A 17,345-nucleotide genomic window follows, 5' to 3' on the forward strand; every position below is an offset into this window, starting at 1 on the left:
TATCTATGGAATTTCACAGTCTGCCCATTGATTTCTGACCCCACAGAGCAGACTTAGAAGCAGAAAGTCATCCTTTATACCTGATAGGTTCCAGCTGAGGAGGTTTTTTCATATGTTTGCATAATAGCATAGGGGTACTTGTAAATAGTGATTTTTTTCATTTAAGAACTAACGATTTATTTAGAGAACTGAAAATAATACACTCTTAGGAACTACAAACTCCGCGTGATAAGAAGTAAACAGTTGTATTTTTCCCAAGGGAAGAGAAAGTTGATGTGTCCTGTAATGAATAAAGCACGTAGCTGTTAAGACTAGGGATGATTTAATCCTGTCTTTATTTTTTTTGGTTGTTTTTAAATTTTAGGTTAAATTTTAGGTTAACGTCACAAACCTCTGTGAATTCCCACTCTCTGTAATCCTGCTGGAAGCTCCCTTCCCACATCCACCCAGCCCAGGACCCTGGCTCTGATACAGTCCAGCTGTATCGCCCTGACTCAGGTGGCTAAAACAGACCTGTGAGAAAATGTGTAAAGAGATAGGAAGGGTGAAATTACAGCCAGAGGCCAGCTCATATAGAAGCTGCCAGCTTTGTGATTCAAGAGGGAAAATACCAGCATGGAAAGAAGTGCTTCTGGTTAGGATGGAGGCTGTATCTTGCATTTGTGGCTAAAAATGTTGGTAATACACCAGTGTTCTGGCTGTTCCTGAACACTGGACTTGCTTTCTCCCTCCTACTAACAAGTAGGCTGGGGGTGCACAAGAAGTTGGGAGGTGACACAGCTAGGACAGATCACCCAAACTGACCTGAGGGACATCCCTTACCATACGACACTGTGTTCATCAATAAAAGCTCTGGAAAGGAAGGTGTAAGGGGGATGTTTGTGTTTATAGTGCTTGTCTTCACAAGTAAGTCTTAAGTGTGCCGAGGTCCTACTTCACAGGAACTGACTCTACATCTTACTGCTGAGGGGAAGTAGTTCTTATTTTTGCTTTGCTTGCATGCATAGCTTTTGCTTTTCCTATTAAACTGTCATTATCATGATCCCTGTGTCTTCTCACCTTCCTTCTATTTTCACCCTCAAGCGAGAAGGGAGTGGGTGTTGGCTGGGGTCAACCTGCCACAAAAGGTATAAAATCCTGAAAAGACAAAAAAGCAACCCTGTCTGCCAACGGAGCTGATGAGATACAGAAACTCAGCAACTTGATGATGTAATCCAGTGAGCTGTGGAAGCTGAACCTTCCCTGACTGACTGATGCCTTCTGGCCAGCAAAGACTCTTTAGGGGCCTTACCAGCAGTGGCAAGCTTAAGAACCTAGTAAACCCTTGCCAACTTATTTGTGTTTTAGACAATAAGTAATTGCTTTGAGTTTTTAAGTTTTGTATATCCTGGTTTCAAAGACTCTCTACATAGGCCCAAAAATGCTTGAATAAACTGACATGTACCGCTATATAAACATATTTTGACAAGGCATATGCAAAAAATTCACACCTAGATGTACAGGTGCTATGCAGAAGACTTTGATCTGTTCTGTGCAGGCAGCTGTTATTGCGGACTCCAGCATCTCAGATAAATATATCCTACATAGTCAATTTACACTGTTTCAGGCCAACTAGTTTATAAATAATGATGTCCTGGTGTGCTGCAGGTCTGCTATGAATGGAGCAATATACAAGTTACACAAGAATATACCTAGCAAAAGCCTGCTGTCAATATTTCACAAGTCGCTATAGCTAGTAAGACTGCTCCACTTACCATTGCTCCAATCCTTTTCACCACAGGGCTAAGTATAACAAAATTTTTCCATTATGTCAATGTTTGTTTTTTTGTCAGCTAAGAATCTCTTCACAAAAAAAAAAAAATCCCACAAACTAGACAAAATAGCTTCATCTGGATAGGCAACAGCTGCGTGCTGAACACCTCCTTGGGAAATAAGAGCCTGGTTCAAGATCTACCTTGAGACCGATCCCAATTTTCTGCCACCCACGTTGCACAGGAGTCCCCTGGGTTGCAGCTCCAAGGCAATTCCTAGTTTCTCCTGAGAATTCACTGAATATTTAAGTGAACATTTATTAGAACCAATAACTGAATCTTGATCTCCTGCTTTGCGGGTGACTACCATAAAAAGTAAGGGGCAACTACAAAAAAAAGGGGGAGTTTATCCTGTCTCCACTACTCTAGCTGTTCCTTTGCATACAAATAATTAGAAGGTAATGTTAAAAAGCTCTATAAGAATATTCCTACTAGTTCCAAGTCATCAGCCTTCCCCTACTCAAGACTGGAGTTTATAACTATTCCTGTCTCTCTGATTTACTCATTTGTAACAGACCCTTTTAATCTCCTTAGGCTCTTTGGGGTAAAGGGAGCAGGGAGAAAAAACAAAGGCAATGGTAGAAGTAAACAATCTCACAGCTGAAATTTTAACAGCTTTCTGTGGGTTTAGACACTGAAACACCTGTTAAGTTTTACAGCATCTTAAGGAAAATAATAATGCAAACTCTTTAGAAAAGCGTAATTTAATTCTCTAGACATGCAGTTTGCATCATTTAATAAAGCTCATAACAGAGTGCTGAGATGAACAAGGAAATGAACTAAAATTTACTTCCTGATTTGTCCATATGTTTTCTGTGCAATCTACTTGCATTTAAGTCTGAATATAAATTTACATTTCCATTTTATAGACTGCAAATTTAAGCACAGGATATATTAAACCATTTTCTGTAAACTATATAGCAGGCCTGTAAAAGGACAAAACCAGAATCTTACAGGGATGAGGAAAATGACGGCACTCAGCAGTACAATAAGGCACTTAGCTCTGCAGTGATAAAACAGGCAAGTTGTACCACAATATAAATGACGTGATTTTGACAAATTACATTTGAATGTACAATAATGAGCTAACAACAGATACTTAAGACATTATTGGTAATACTTATTGGTAGGAGACATTGGTAATGTGTGGACACATCTTCACACTTACAAGTCACAATGCAAGTGACATGGAAAGCACCATATGATGTTATTAAAATTGATAACGCTGATGAATCAATGTACTGTTCTCTTCTTGATTTACATTTGTACTCAGCATGCTGTGTTCAAAGTTCAATATATATACTGTCTAGTGTTTTGTTCTTTAGGAGTAATTAAGAGTTAGCTCATAGTAGTGCCTACTTTTATTTTTCAGGCATATCTCATCTGTTGTCATTTCCTCCAGAAAGCAAAGAGAACTTCTTTTTGCATTGACACCAGCAGCAGTCACCTTAAACCTATCAGTAATACCTGCGTTCTAACGTATCCATGAGTACCTCATGGGAAACAGCGGCAATTTGAACTAGAGTAAATCAGTGCACCGTAACAGGCAATTACTGCAATGAAGCTCTGAATTTATCCTACAGTGTGACAATCAGCCCAGGTGTCAGGCCAGAGTTGCACGCCATTCAGCTCAAGATCTTTCTAGCTGGATTGCACCTGGAGCACATCTAAATGGCGAGTTACAAACCAACTCACTGTACAAGTCAGTCAATGTCCTGAAAGGGAATCTGCAGTCAGACCTTGTTTACAACACACCATAAGGAAACAAGGCTTCTCATGGAAACATTCTGGTTAATCAATGTTTTGCATGTCACACCTATGATGCCACTCTCTGTGGGTGCACATTATGAGCCACACTGTCAGCTACTAAAATTGCAAATCATGGCTGATTTATGTAATCAGTAAGGCACATTCATCTAATGGTCATTCCTTGATGAGGTTCAAACTTGACAGGATTTCTTAAGATCCTACCAGCTGGGCAAGAATTTGCTTTTCTGACTCATTTCAGCAAATCTGCCCAGTGACCAAACAATTTCTTGCAGTTACATATCAGCATAATCATTAACAATTTCCCATAATGGAGTCCTATATCATGTCCAGAGTTGGTGTTCCATTAATGTCTTTTCCTAATCAAACTGAAAAATCAATCTATGAAATAATTACCAGTCATGAGGATATTATGGATAATATCAAAGTAAAATTTAATCAAAATAGAAACTCCGAATTATGGTATCTTTTGCTAGCCAGTCTTATGCTGAAAAATCATATCCATACTATACGAAGACTTCTACGTGCAATAAAAAAAAATTATGTGCTAGTCTTGTTTTGTTCCCATGTACACTAGAAGTCATCTCTATGACAGTATATAACTTCCCTTGTATCAAAAATAGTGCCGAAGAGTTTTCCTCTGTCTTAACGTTGGGCCAAATTAAAATATCAGAAAAGTCTATGAACATAGTTCTGGCTTACACAGCCCTTTTCATCTTATCCTTTGTCCTGACCTATTTACAGCCTTTCTTGCAATAAAACCTGAATTACCTGTACAATCCTTTACCAATAGCACAAAAGGGACCCTTAGATCAGGGAGAAGAAGCATCTGCAGTAGCCTGCTGTGTCTACACTGGTTTTGTAACTCCTGTCACCTGCATTACTGAAACACTTAAAACAAGAGTATGACTTATAAGTATCTATCTTCTGCAAGTGACTATCTTCAAGGAAAACAATGACAGTCCATATTTCAATAACATATCAGCTGTAAAAGAGGAATCCAGAAAATGTCAAAAGCCCTATTGAAGAAAAGCACTGAATGCATTTGAATCTATGTCTTTTTGGCTGCATCAATATCATCACACATTAATTCTCCTGTACACTGATTCTGTGGGTCATTTCAACCATCTTCTGTGAAGGTCATATCAGAAACTAGGCTTTACCCAAATATTGAAGTTGTTTCACCAGAAGCATCCCCATCCCACCCCAAGGCACTTGGGTAAACTTATCAGGAAACAAAAAATCAAGACAAGAACCTTGCGCATAGCTTAACAAGAGCACTCCCATTACAGTGAGGAAAGTTATAATGTCAGTTCCTGTGTTTTTCCTGCTCCAAATCTATCAATCAGAGATGTCTGGTCCATCACATAAACTGGGACAGAATTCAATCAGTCTGTGTTTATGAAACACAGATCATGATATTGCCCAGATCTTCCAGTGTCATATTCTAAAGCAAACGAACTACAAAGGAAAAAAAATTATTGCAAACCTTAAGACACTTCTTTTTTAAAACCCACCACAACTTCTGTTATAACACTTCAGGAAAAAAGGTAAGGGGAAGGAATATAAGGAATTTTTCACAGTGCATTCCAAGATGAACTTCAAACAATCAAAGTCCCATAAGCACTGATTTTTTAAAAAAATATTGGTGTGACTTTTTAGGGCAGTGAGATTCTACTAAGGGTAACCTAAGAAAGTTTCATGTTACCCTGCATATATTAAGATATAGTGTCTTGATACTCCATACGATAGTGCATGAGTCCTTAGAAAACCAATAAAACAAAAAAAGCATTAATGTTCAACAATTAAATAATATAGACTGTGCCATTTCTGTGCAATTTCACATACTGCAGTGGAGTTTATCATTATCTTATCACACTCATCCCACAAAATAAAATACCACATCTCATCAAAGTAAATTACTGAGAATAAGTGAGACATTCAAAGAACGGAATCAAAAAACATTATCACGTCATTTTCATAAATAGACATAGTTAGATGAGGCCTAGTAATATTAAATCACATGACCAATGTCACACAGGAAGCCTACAGCAAATCTGAGATGTAAATACAGATATATCAAAGCCTAAGTTGGTACCTTACCATATAAAACTTTCCTATCTTTAAACATATACGTGTATAGATCTTGAGAGAAGTAGTCTAACAGTTAGAGGAAATAAAAAAAAAAAAAGAAGAAAAAAAGAATATAATATATTAAGTAGCTCAGTCTGGGCAGTATTTTATATATTGGTTACCCTGCTTTGGTTGAATATTTGATTTCTTTTGTTTTAAACACCTATTTCAAGAAGATGCTATTTTCACTGTAACTGATCACAACTGGAACATCTTCAGGAAAGGGTTTTATTAAATAACTCTTAAGTGTGGAAATATATGTTAGCCTATCTCGACTGATACTGCTAGCTCCCTGTTTAAATAATCAGGCAGAAAGGACTGCTCCTACTTGTTATTCAGTGGGAAAAAAAGAAGAATGTTAACTTGTGCCAAACATTCTTAAGTGTTATGAATTTACATCAGCTCAGAAGAGTATGCTTTTGAATACTGAATTTTAAAGTGGGTTAGATTTTTCTTCTGTTAATTAAAATGTTTTTTTCCTGATAAAAACCCCCAAATAACGAAAAATAGGAGGTTGCTATGTGAAAATGAAAATACAACAGACTTTTATAATGTAGTATGCGTGACATATCTTCATGATGAAAGCTGCAAACTGCTGTTTGCTTATGCTTAAATTTTTCATTAACAATGACTTACAGATCCCATCTGTGAGCAACACCAGTTCTGATAATTCTGAGACAGAAACATTACCGAGATGAAACGACAGATACTGAGATACACCTTGTTCCTCCTCCCATTTTATCTTGAAAATAAAGTAATTTTTATCTTGCCCCACCACAATAAAAGTTTGTCTTTTGCTCACTCTACAATTCCCTATGCATTCAACATCAAAGATTCTGTAAGTCAGTTATGTGAAGAGAGCCAGCCATTTTGAAAATGGTTTATATAGAGAGAGAGAGGCACAAAATAAAACTGACTTTTAGCTGGCATCTCTGCTGTCAACATCAAAAAGGCAAACACCAATGTGGATAATGGATGAACTAAAAAAAGCACATACTTGGTGCTCGAAATATCTACAGAGCCGAAAGGAAAATTGGGGACCCAAACAGAAGAAATAATTACAATACTCAATCAGAAACACCAGTCAGACAATGAATGCAACACGTGACTGGGTTCAAAAGGTTTTGATTCCAGAGAAACATATTAGCACATAAGTATTTTTTTATTTTTATTTTTTGACTACCATATGCAGTTTTCTATGTGGAAAAAAAATATTTTCTACATAAATATGGAAAATACAATTTCCAAAGAAAAGCACTATTGCATAGCTGAGATTTTCTGTATTCTTGTAGCATTTTAGTTTCATTTATTACAAATGCAGCTGTTAAGGAGAATAAAAAAAACAGTTATACATAACAGAAACCTACTTTGTTTTTAACAGCATGAATAACCCAAGCTTCAACTCACATTCTTGGGCAAAAAGGAGATGGCAGGCAGCAATCCTTTCTGCTCATTGCTTCCATTATAGAACATGACAACTGCTTTACGCCAGCTGTTTTCCTCAGGGATGAATCAATATTGGCAGACGGGTCAGCCCGATATATTGAGACAATATTTATTCTCCTATCTGCCATTCTTCTCTCTTCCCTCACGCAGCCAAACCATAGGAAAAAAACAGTGAATGACAGTGAACTTTTCTGTGAGGTTGATGTTGTCACTAGACAAGAACTCAAAGCCAAGGCAGGTGCTAAAGTAGCCTTGCTCACCCTGGAAGTTGCCTTCGGCTGTGCCCCTCTCCCTCCCATACCCTCACCTACGCAGTCTAAAGAACCTTCCATCTGTTTCATTTTCAGGCAATCTAGTTTCTTTTAGAGATCGAAGCCCAACAACAGATTAAGTATTTTTACAAGGTCAAGATGTTTTATATTTAGAAAATTAGACTTAATAACAGTAATCAAGACAAGGCATTCTTTATGGAGAAACTTCAAGGACCATAAGGACTGTAAGAAGAACAAGGCAATAAGAAGAATATGCCAATAATATGCTAAGAATATACCAAGTTTCTGAAAGATACGCTAACATGGCAGCAAAACTCGACATTTAGGTGTCCTCAGCTGAACAATTTTCATTATAATACTAAAAATCATATTCACAGGTTAAAAAGACCCTTGCCCAGGTGAAGACTCTTCCCCTGAGCATGTGTACAGGTAGAACTATGTTGTCAGTGAATATTATAATTTTATGTAAATTAATGGCCAAAGTTTTTAAAGAGAGGTATATAATATTGCAAATTTTGTGTATAAAAATAGCACAGAAACTTGTGTCAGGTGTCCTTCATTTGTGGAAATCCATCAAGCATTCAGCATTGCGCAAACCTGAATAAATAATATCTCTCGTGAGTGTGTGACAACTGACTTATTGCACAGCGGGCAACAAATCCACTTTCTAGACAACAAGACCATAAGTTAGAGCAAATGAGGCTGGCACTTACGTTAAATAAGAGTATAGAATTTTACTTTTTTCTTAAATTGCTTATTTTTTTTTAATTAAAATGGTGGGGGAAACACGTTTTGTTGTTCCGTTGCACTTCCATTTGCAATATTTTAATGTAATTATTTAATGGCCTGAGGCCAACAACAGACAAGGTTTTGTGCAAACACAGCAACACTCACAAACAAAAGTACACAACCTGTGTTGTGGTTTTATATGCTTGAAGACCAACAAAAGCTAAGTAATCATCTCAGTAACATTTTGACGTTAGGGGAATATATATTTTATACCCATTTTATAAAATGTGATGTCACCCTGATCCTACAGGGCAACAGAGACAGCAACCCCAGATGCTTGCTTATTTGCGATGTTAAAAGTTTATTAATTTCTGTTTCCACAGCTCCACAGCAAACAGGCACAGTACTGTTTGCCAGATAATCTTTTCCCTGCGAAGCTTGTTGCTGTAGCAACCTCTTGGAACAGCCGGGATGCCAAAGTGACCACACCGTTCATGCAAGCAACGCATGATAGTTTCAGGAGAACCAAGTTGAAACAACAGAACAATTCAGCTGCAGAACCCGTGAATGGAGTATTTCTGCAGTTATAACACTGTTTAGGAGGTTAAATCCATGAAGAATGAGTCTCTTTGCACAGGTGAGAACATCAGCAGACCTTACGTTGGTGGAAGATGGCATAAGTGCAGCCTACTCGTTTCTGGTGAGTTCTTTCCCTCAGTATAAAGTGTAGTCCCGAATCTATCAGACACTACCTAAACAATGGTTTATGACCCCTGACGACTCGTCTTCAAGCCAGCTGGCACCTAGATGCTCTTTGCAGTCAGGTCTTGAAGCGGCCTTGACTATGTCATAGTTACGTCATACTTCTATTGCTAAGTTTGAACGTTTGGATATTTACTAGAACTATTTTCTGTTAAACATAGCAAAAGGATAGTTAAGTGCTGATAACCAGCATCAGTATAGTTCATATGACAAATAAAAGCTATATCCTTCATGTATTAGTCAGTATAATTACAAACTCTCATTTATACATTTCTCAAATTTGGTAAAAGAAATCCAATGGGCTGTCCAAAATAGTGTCTCCTTACAACTTTTGGCAGTAGTCTTGGCTTTGGAAATGGCACAGCCTCAGTTCCCTGTCTCTCCAGTTTGCACATGTATGGGTTTTGTGGGTATTTATATTATTTGTATTATCTCAGTCTGCCCCACTGATTATGACATTCAAAGCATGTGCTTACACATTAATGCATATGAACACATACAAACCTCTGAAATCATAGAATCACAGAACGGTTTGAGTTGGAAGGGACCTTAAAAATCATCTAGTTCCAACTCCCCTGCCATGGGCAGGGACACTTCCCACTAGATCAGGTTGCTCAAAGCCTCATCCAGCCTGGTCAAATCGTATTTCCTGTGTTCATATATACTTACCTATATATGTTAATGTGGAACATTATCCATATGTATGAGTGACAGAAATGCAAACATACAACGTATTGTGATCATATAGCACAACTGTAAGATTAAGACTATAGCCAGCTCTAGAAAACTTTTAAGAAATATGCAAAATACATTAAAATCAATAGAATTAGAGTATTTAGAATGACTGCATATGTTATAAGAATGGGGATGTGATCAAATGCATTTATTCAAAGTAGAATAAAATTTTAGATATACTTCCCTAGTGAAACTGAGAGAGGAAATATATCTTTATGTACAAGCAAGCAGACATTACTGGATGTGTATAACAACACATGTTTTCTATGTATGTATTAATTACACATTAATTACAAAAACACAGAATGGTTGAGATTGGAAGAGATCTCTGGAAGTAATCTTATCTTATCCCTGCTACAGCAGGGCCACCTAGAGCCATTTGCCCAGAAACATGCCTAGACAGCTTTTGAGTATAAGAATGGAGAATCCACAACCTTCCTGGGCAGCCTGTGCCTCGGTCAACCTTACAGTGAAAAAGTGTTTCCCAATATTCAGAGGGAACCTCCTGTGTTTCTGGTTGTACCCATTGCCTCTGATCCTGTCACTGGGCACAGCTGAAAAGAACCTGGCCCTGTCCTCTTAGCACTCTCCCTGCAGGTATTTATATACATTAGCCTTCTCTAGGCTAAACAGTTCCAGCTCTCTGAGTCCTTCCTCATATGAGAGATGCTCCAGTCCCTTTCATCATCTAGGTGGCCCTTCATTGGACACTCCTTGGTATGTCCATGTACTGGGGAGTCCAGAACTGGTCACAGCACTCCAGATGTGGCCTCATCAGTGCTCGGCAGACAGGAAGGATCACCTCCCTTAATCTAATCAATAATTTGCCTAACGTGGCCCAGGATATGATTAACCATCATTGTGGCCAGGGCATGTTTCTGCTTCGTGGTCAACCTGGTGTAGTTAGGGGGCCGGTTAGCTCAGTCGGTTAGAGCGTAGTGCTGATAACACCAAGGTCGTGGGTTCAATTCCCATTCGGTCCCCATGTGTTGCCTGATCTAGTTGAGAGGCATCTCTGTCCATGACAGGGAGGTTGGATTAAATGATCTCTAAGGTCCCTTCCAGCCTAGGCCATTCTGTGATTCTATGACTCTAGACCAGGTCACTCAGGCCCTTTTCTGCAAAGCTGCTTTCCAGACAGCACCTCTCCCAATCGCCAGGATCATTCAAAGGTTACTGAGAGTGGCCTCCCAGTGACGACAGCCACCTCCTCCAGCATTCATGGGTACGACCCATCAGGGTCCAGGGGTTTATGTATGTCTAGTCTGCTTAAGTATTCTCTAACCTGATAATCCACTACCAAGGGCAGTAGTTGAAGTAAATTAGTTAGATAGAGACAATTAGTGGGTGTATACATAATTAGTACCTTTGTACAGATCTAAATCTAAAACAAAACCAAAATCAGAAGTGGCATTTTAATCCAAAAAAATGAGTCCCAGCTTAGTGCTGATATTCTGTTCTTTAAGGCATTCCCTTCCAGGCAGCAGAACAGACTTTAATCTTTTCTCCTTGGAAATCAGCAGCCACAGTCCTTTTTTGCTCACAACATGTTTCTGAATTTGTCTCATCAGTAGATTCATTTTATACAACAAAACAAAATCTAGACTGTCAATCGAGCTGATTTAAGTTCCTGCTTAATTATAACCTGATAAACAATCATAACTTGTGGAAGTTAGAGGAGATATATAAGATAGCCTAATTTGACTCATTTTCTTCCTAAAATGAAAATGTTATCTTTTCTAGCTTATCTTGCATTGTGCCAGCATCACATCTGCGCATCCAGTAAATATCTTCATGTCAATATTTTAATAACATTAAAATCTTGTTTAATTATAACAGCACAGACCGGTTTTTCCCTGAATCGTATTACCAAAAATGCTTCTCAAACATCATTACCAAATGGCTTGTTCAAATCTCTACAGAAAGGGCACTGCTCATTGAGAAAAGATCTTTGCTGTCAAAATTATCCACAGGGGACACATTTTGCCATCTTATAATGTTTCTAAACCTTCTGAACACTTCTGTGCTCTCATAAAGATTTCCCTTGATACCCTGTAAACAAAAGGTCAGATCTGCATTTACCCAGGTTCCACAGTTATGGAAGATTTATCACTGTATTATCTGAAGATACAGCATGGATAAGCAAACGGGAGCTCTCCATTTCCAGTAGCTGAGGCCTCCAGCTCTTATTTTGCCTTTTTTAGTGGTTTTGTTTGGTTTTTTTTCCCCTCTTAGTAGCACCAAAAACAAGGTTCAATAAAACAAAGTATTCATGTAAAGAATCACTAGCAGAATTTATGATTCTTTTGCTAGGTTTGGCTGATGAGCAGTCTTGAAGAAAACTAGTTATCCAAAGATTCATTTCCGACATAGAAATTAGTCCTGATTATCAAGCATCGAAGGAGCAGTAACAATTTAAACATCATAAGCAAGCCTAGAGAAGCTTTACGTAGTAGTAGAGCACAGTTATTCCAAATTAAATAGCAAGGAAATGATATTTGTCCTTTCCCATTTATTTACATTGGGCATTTGACAGAACTTTCTGTGCAGTTTGTTTTCTCTGTAGTGTCAATTCTCTCCGCTGTCTCTGCTGTCAGCCAGCACCAGGCACAAGCGAAGGGCCAGAAGCTATTTTTAAGTTTTTCCTTCCATTCCTCTCCCCACTTCCCTTAATTGGCTGGGTTTAGGTCCACATTTTCCCTTTAAGCTAGAAATTGCTTGAGCTCTTAGTGTTAGGTTTTAGCAACAGATGGTACACTTCCCTCTGAGTTAATTCTGAACCAGTATCTCAGGGTTGAGATTGCTAGAGGTGTTATCTTTCAGCAGAGATCTTGATTTTATAATCATTACCAATCCAAAGCCTACTTTAACAAAAAAGTTGTTAAGCTCTGCTGTGGCATTACTGTGTCAAACAGCTGCTTCAATCCATCTAAGAGAAAGATGCTGCTAGAATGCTGAAGATGCAACAGTGAAACAGAGTATTAAATTATTCACTGTTTTCTAAAATACCTCTTCCCAAGCTCTCACAAACAATACCCAAATTACTGCAAGTTCTTGCCAATACACCAGTGAAACAGCTTTCCTCAGCCTGGGGTTTAGGCAAAAGTAATAACATAAAAAAAAAAAAGAGAAGGGGTAGGATCTCACACAATGGGGAAAAGCAGGAAAGAAAATGGGGTAGAAGAAAAAAAGCATTGATCAACTGTGAGAGAAAAGCTAGAGAGAAGGTTAAAACAATTTAATCAAATTAAAAGGAGAACAAGAGACAATTCTTGGCCAATAAAAGTGGAAGAACAGTGTAAGAAATCCATGGAAGCATGACAGGATGAGTAAAACAGTGAAAAAAGAGTGGCAGTGGAAGGGCAGAGAACACAAAACCACCTAGTCAAGAAAATGCCATTAGACCAAACTGTGAAACAAAGATCTGATGTTAGGAAATCCAATAAACCCTAGGGAGATATTGGGAATTTAGCAATGGGCACAATAAATACATATTTTTAATTTAACATGTTCTTACAATAACTCCAGTATTAGCACCATGGGTCATGAATCTATTAAAAATATGGAAATAAAGGGAAAATGAGAGGAAATGAGCTTGGCTCTCAGTACTCTTGATTCCTTGCATGAAGAGCAAAATTCAATTGAAATGTTTCCTGGGGCAGAGAAAGATTAAAAGAAAATTAATGGTACTCTACAGGCACAAATAATGTTTCATAGGGTTTGTCTGTGGATATCATAGCTAAAGGCTAAATAAAACATTAAGTTCGAATGAAAATTCGAATCATACGATATGCAGCTGTTCGTACTTCTTGTTGCCTAAATAAATTCCATTGCACCAATGAGTAAAAAGCTAAAACTGTAATGACTCCTACCATTTTGACCTCTGACCAAAATCTTTACAGTTAGGTATCAGTAGGTTAGAAAACCTGTCTGGTTTATTGTTGGTTTTGGTTTGGGTTATTTTTCCCCAAGAGATGATGTGAATACTTAATTTGCAAAGATCTTCACACAGAAGCCTCTGAATTGTCCCAAAGGCAATTGAATTTGCCCTTCAACTACTGTCTTTTGAGCATATTGACCTTTATCTTTATTTATACCAAATACTTTCAAACTACCATAATGTTACATAGAATTTATTTTGTAAGGGATCCTTAAATTTGTCTGCAAGTAGGACACTTCTCTATAGTAATTTAAAATCAAAATTAAACCACTTATTCTCATTAATTAGATTTGTGGAACAACTGGGAACTATTAAAACATGTATGGCAAGATGAATAACCTTTGTGCTAAACATTATTCTCTGGTCTCCTTTACTTCTTTCAACCCCAAAATCACCATGTCATCATTACTCACTTCAGCAGGAGCTCTCCTCCTCTTCATCTCTCTCCTTCCCCTGTTCATAAATCCTGTCACTCATCTACTAGCTACAATTCTGCCTTCCTTCTACACAACACATAATTCAGGAGAAATTCCCTTTGATCTTCCTGTTTATCCCTCTATTTTATTTCCTAGTTATGTGCAAATTGCATAGTGATATACTTTGAATACGGAACTGCATTTGTGGAGCACCAGACACAATGCCCTGGTCCTGTTCTCTGCTTAATGGCCACGACAGTATGAAATCTTAATATTAAAGACTTTTCATTGCTTTCTTGCATGCTTGCTCATAGCACTGCTGAATAAGGCTGTGATCCTCCTCCTCAGATCTCCCTAGAAACCAGCTGTTTGTTGGGATTTTAAATTGTTACTTATTGTACCATACTAAAAATATCATGCCGTGAGAAATGTATTATGCACTTGATGTGTGTGTTCATGCTCTGGCATTTGCTTACTGAACCAGGACCTCTAGATGCCTTTTTATTAGCATTTACTCTGGAAATAGCAGCAAGAAAGAAAGAAAAAAATTCACACCTTAATGCACCATTTGGGATTAAATGGATTAAGGAATATTTAATTTACCTCTTGTTTCCTTTAAAGCCACCTGGGCCAGCCCCTGCTGTTCTGCCTAGAGCTAGCAGATAATCAGGAGGACTAAATTTTTCACTGAATAATACACTTAGCCTGAGCAGGAATTTCCTTTTCAAAAAAGTATGTTTTCAAACAAGCAAGCTTTCAACTGGCAGGTTCTGACCTCTCTTCTACACATGTGTTTTGGCCTATTGTAGAAAATATCCTTCAAAGTTATAAAGTTAAAAACTATTATTTGTGGAAGTGGATAATACTTGTTCACTTCAAAATAAGGCTTATTTATTTTAATAGCAGATAATCACAGCATTCTGGAAACTTTTTAATGGAGAATATCTTGTGTAACTTTTCACTGCATATAGAAAAGATTTAAGAATTGGTACAGCTTCATCTCCTCGCCACCAAAATTTTGGAGGTAGATTTCTCATTTGGACAATTTTGATCTCAGTAGCATACGCAACAACCTTATTTACACTATATGTAGTGCTGGCCCAATCCTAAATGGTTCCAGTCCTGGAATGAACTCCATCTCATTCAGTTGGTGTTTGGAGACTTAAATAGAAAAGTCTTTACAATGTTTAGAATATATAAGATAAAAGTTAAACTATAAAAACTGCCTCTCAAAGCTCATACACTTTGAATCCAATATGGACTTAAATTTAATTATACTCACCACAATTTCACCTTTTCCTGATTTGGTAAAGAAAAGAGGAGAACACCTTGGAGAATGTCTCCAGACTGTTTGGATAGTCTGCAAGCCGCAGTCAGACTGCACAGGACGCACAAGCTCAGCCCTTTGAAATCAATCTCACCTTTCATATAACTAGGCTACACTTATGAAGATGTTTAGATACTTCACTCCTGGTAAAATCACAGATCACAAGTGCTCAAAAAGAGGCCTCTGATTGTATGTAGTTGCCAGCAACCCAATGGGATAAACACACAGACTTTTTGTTGAGGGTGTGAAATAGAAGGAACATCAGGATGGAATCCAGAAAAAGGCAGGGTGATGAACAAGAAAAGTTTCCCCAGCAAGCCAGCAGAAATTGTGAGGTTTTTAGCCTGAATCCTAAGAACACACACCTAAAAGTTAAGTTAGAACATGCACCCAGAATGTGAGAAAACAGTTTGATTTCCCTGTTCAGCCTCCGGAGATTTGATTCTTCCAGCAGGGTGCTATAATTAGCAAGCTGCCCCCATTGTGGAGTGGGAAGCTTTGATCTCTCCCACGGAAGCTATCTGACTTTTCAGAGAACAGGAACACACTGCAGCCGCACTGTGCAGAGAGATAAGAGTTCTTCCCCCTGCTCCAATGGCTGCTCAACACACCCAAAATGCATTAAAACATAGGCCAGATCTCTTGCTTCTTCTTCCAGGCACATGTCGCAATCGCTATATTCAGAGAACAATAGCGTCATAGAACAGTTTGTGTTGGAAGGAACTTTTAAAGGTCATCTAGTCCAATCACAATGCACTGAACAGAGACATCTTCAACTAGATCACGTTGCCCAGAGCCCCATCCAATCTGACCTTGAATGTTTCCAGGGATGGACCATCTACAGCCTCCGTGGGCAACCTATTCCAGTGTTTCACCACCTTTATTGTAAAAAAAAATCTTCCTACATCTAGCCTGAAATTCTATAAATTCTTCTTACTGGTTAAGCTTTAAAATGCTACAAAAAATACACATCTTCAACAGAGGGACTGGCTAGGAGCACCACAGACGCCCAATAGGCTGGTGGGTAGGTCACTTTCTGGGAGGTAAGTGATGGGCAGTCTCAACTCCTCAAGCAGAATGGTGCACAGATATCTGATTTCCTGAATCCTGGAGGACAGCTCTACTCCTTGGAAGAGTTAGCAGTAGACTGAAAAAGTGGGCTAAAATCCAAAGCATGTGCTGCAATAACAACTAACTACTGCAGTGGTTGTTTCAAGAGAGACTGAAAACTGCTGCGTAATTCGCCGAGCATAAAGAAGAGCAAGAATGAGTTAAGCATCAAGCACCTCGGAGCTGCATCCCACAATATCTAATTTCAGGAACGTATACTCCCTGAGAAATAACAACAGCTAAGAGGTTTTTCAGGATAAACCTTGCACTCAGATATCCAAAGCAGCTTTTAAACATCTTGTACCTTTTGTGGATCTCCCTTCTGGGCTCCTAGGTCTCACATGAGATTTCACATTAAGCATCTGTTAATTGACTACTGTTGGCACAGGAGTAGACAGTCTAACTGATATTGATACCAAATATTTGGTATCTAAGCACATGAACCTCTGAATTTTTCACTTAAGGGTTGACTAGCCAAGGATATAAGAATGTTTTGAGATGCTTTGCTGGAAGATAAAAGGAGAAACTTGTACTCATTACACTGATGCGCAAATGCCAATAATGAGAGAATATATATCATGTTTACAAAAATGGAAAGAAGGTTCTCATCTTGGAACCCTTCTGACAGGAATGAAGTTATGCATGCATACACACGATTGTATGATCACGGCACATAACAAACAAGTATTAACTACTAACATACCTCAAGTAATAAGCAAACATCTCATACAGGGTGATGAAAACTTTTAAACTTCATCCCGTATACTAACACTTTTGCACTGCTTTTCTTTTTTTGCGTATGTTCTTCCTTTTTCTGTGCCAAGATACGGTACCTCAGTACTGAAACTTGTTTTGTAGCTTGACCTCTAAAGAGTCATCGTCAAACTTGAATTCCTT

At 38.2% G+C, this 17,345-nt stretch overlaps 1 non-coding gene across 1 annotated transcript; it reads left to right on the forward strand.

Moving 5' to 3' along the window:
- The first annotated feature begins 10,563 nt into the window (after positions 1–10,563).
- TRNAI-GAU lies at positions 10,564–10,638 on the forward strand. Its single transcript has one exon. It is a non-coding gene; the product is annotated as a tRNA-Ile (tRNA).
- Positions 10,639–17,345: the final 6,707 nt, after the last annotated feature.

The sequence above is a fragment of the Apaloderma vittatum genome, unplaced genomic scaffold (assembly GCF_000703405.1).
Source record: "Apaloderma vittatum isolate BGI_N311 unplaced genomic scaffold, ASM70340v1 scaffold19019, whole genome shotgun sequence".
In the NCBI taxonomy this organism is placed as follows: domain Eukaryota; kingdom Metazoa; phylum Chordata; class Aves; order Trogoniformes; family Trogonidae; genus Apaloderma; species Apaloderma vittatum.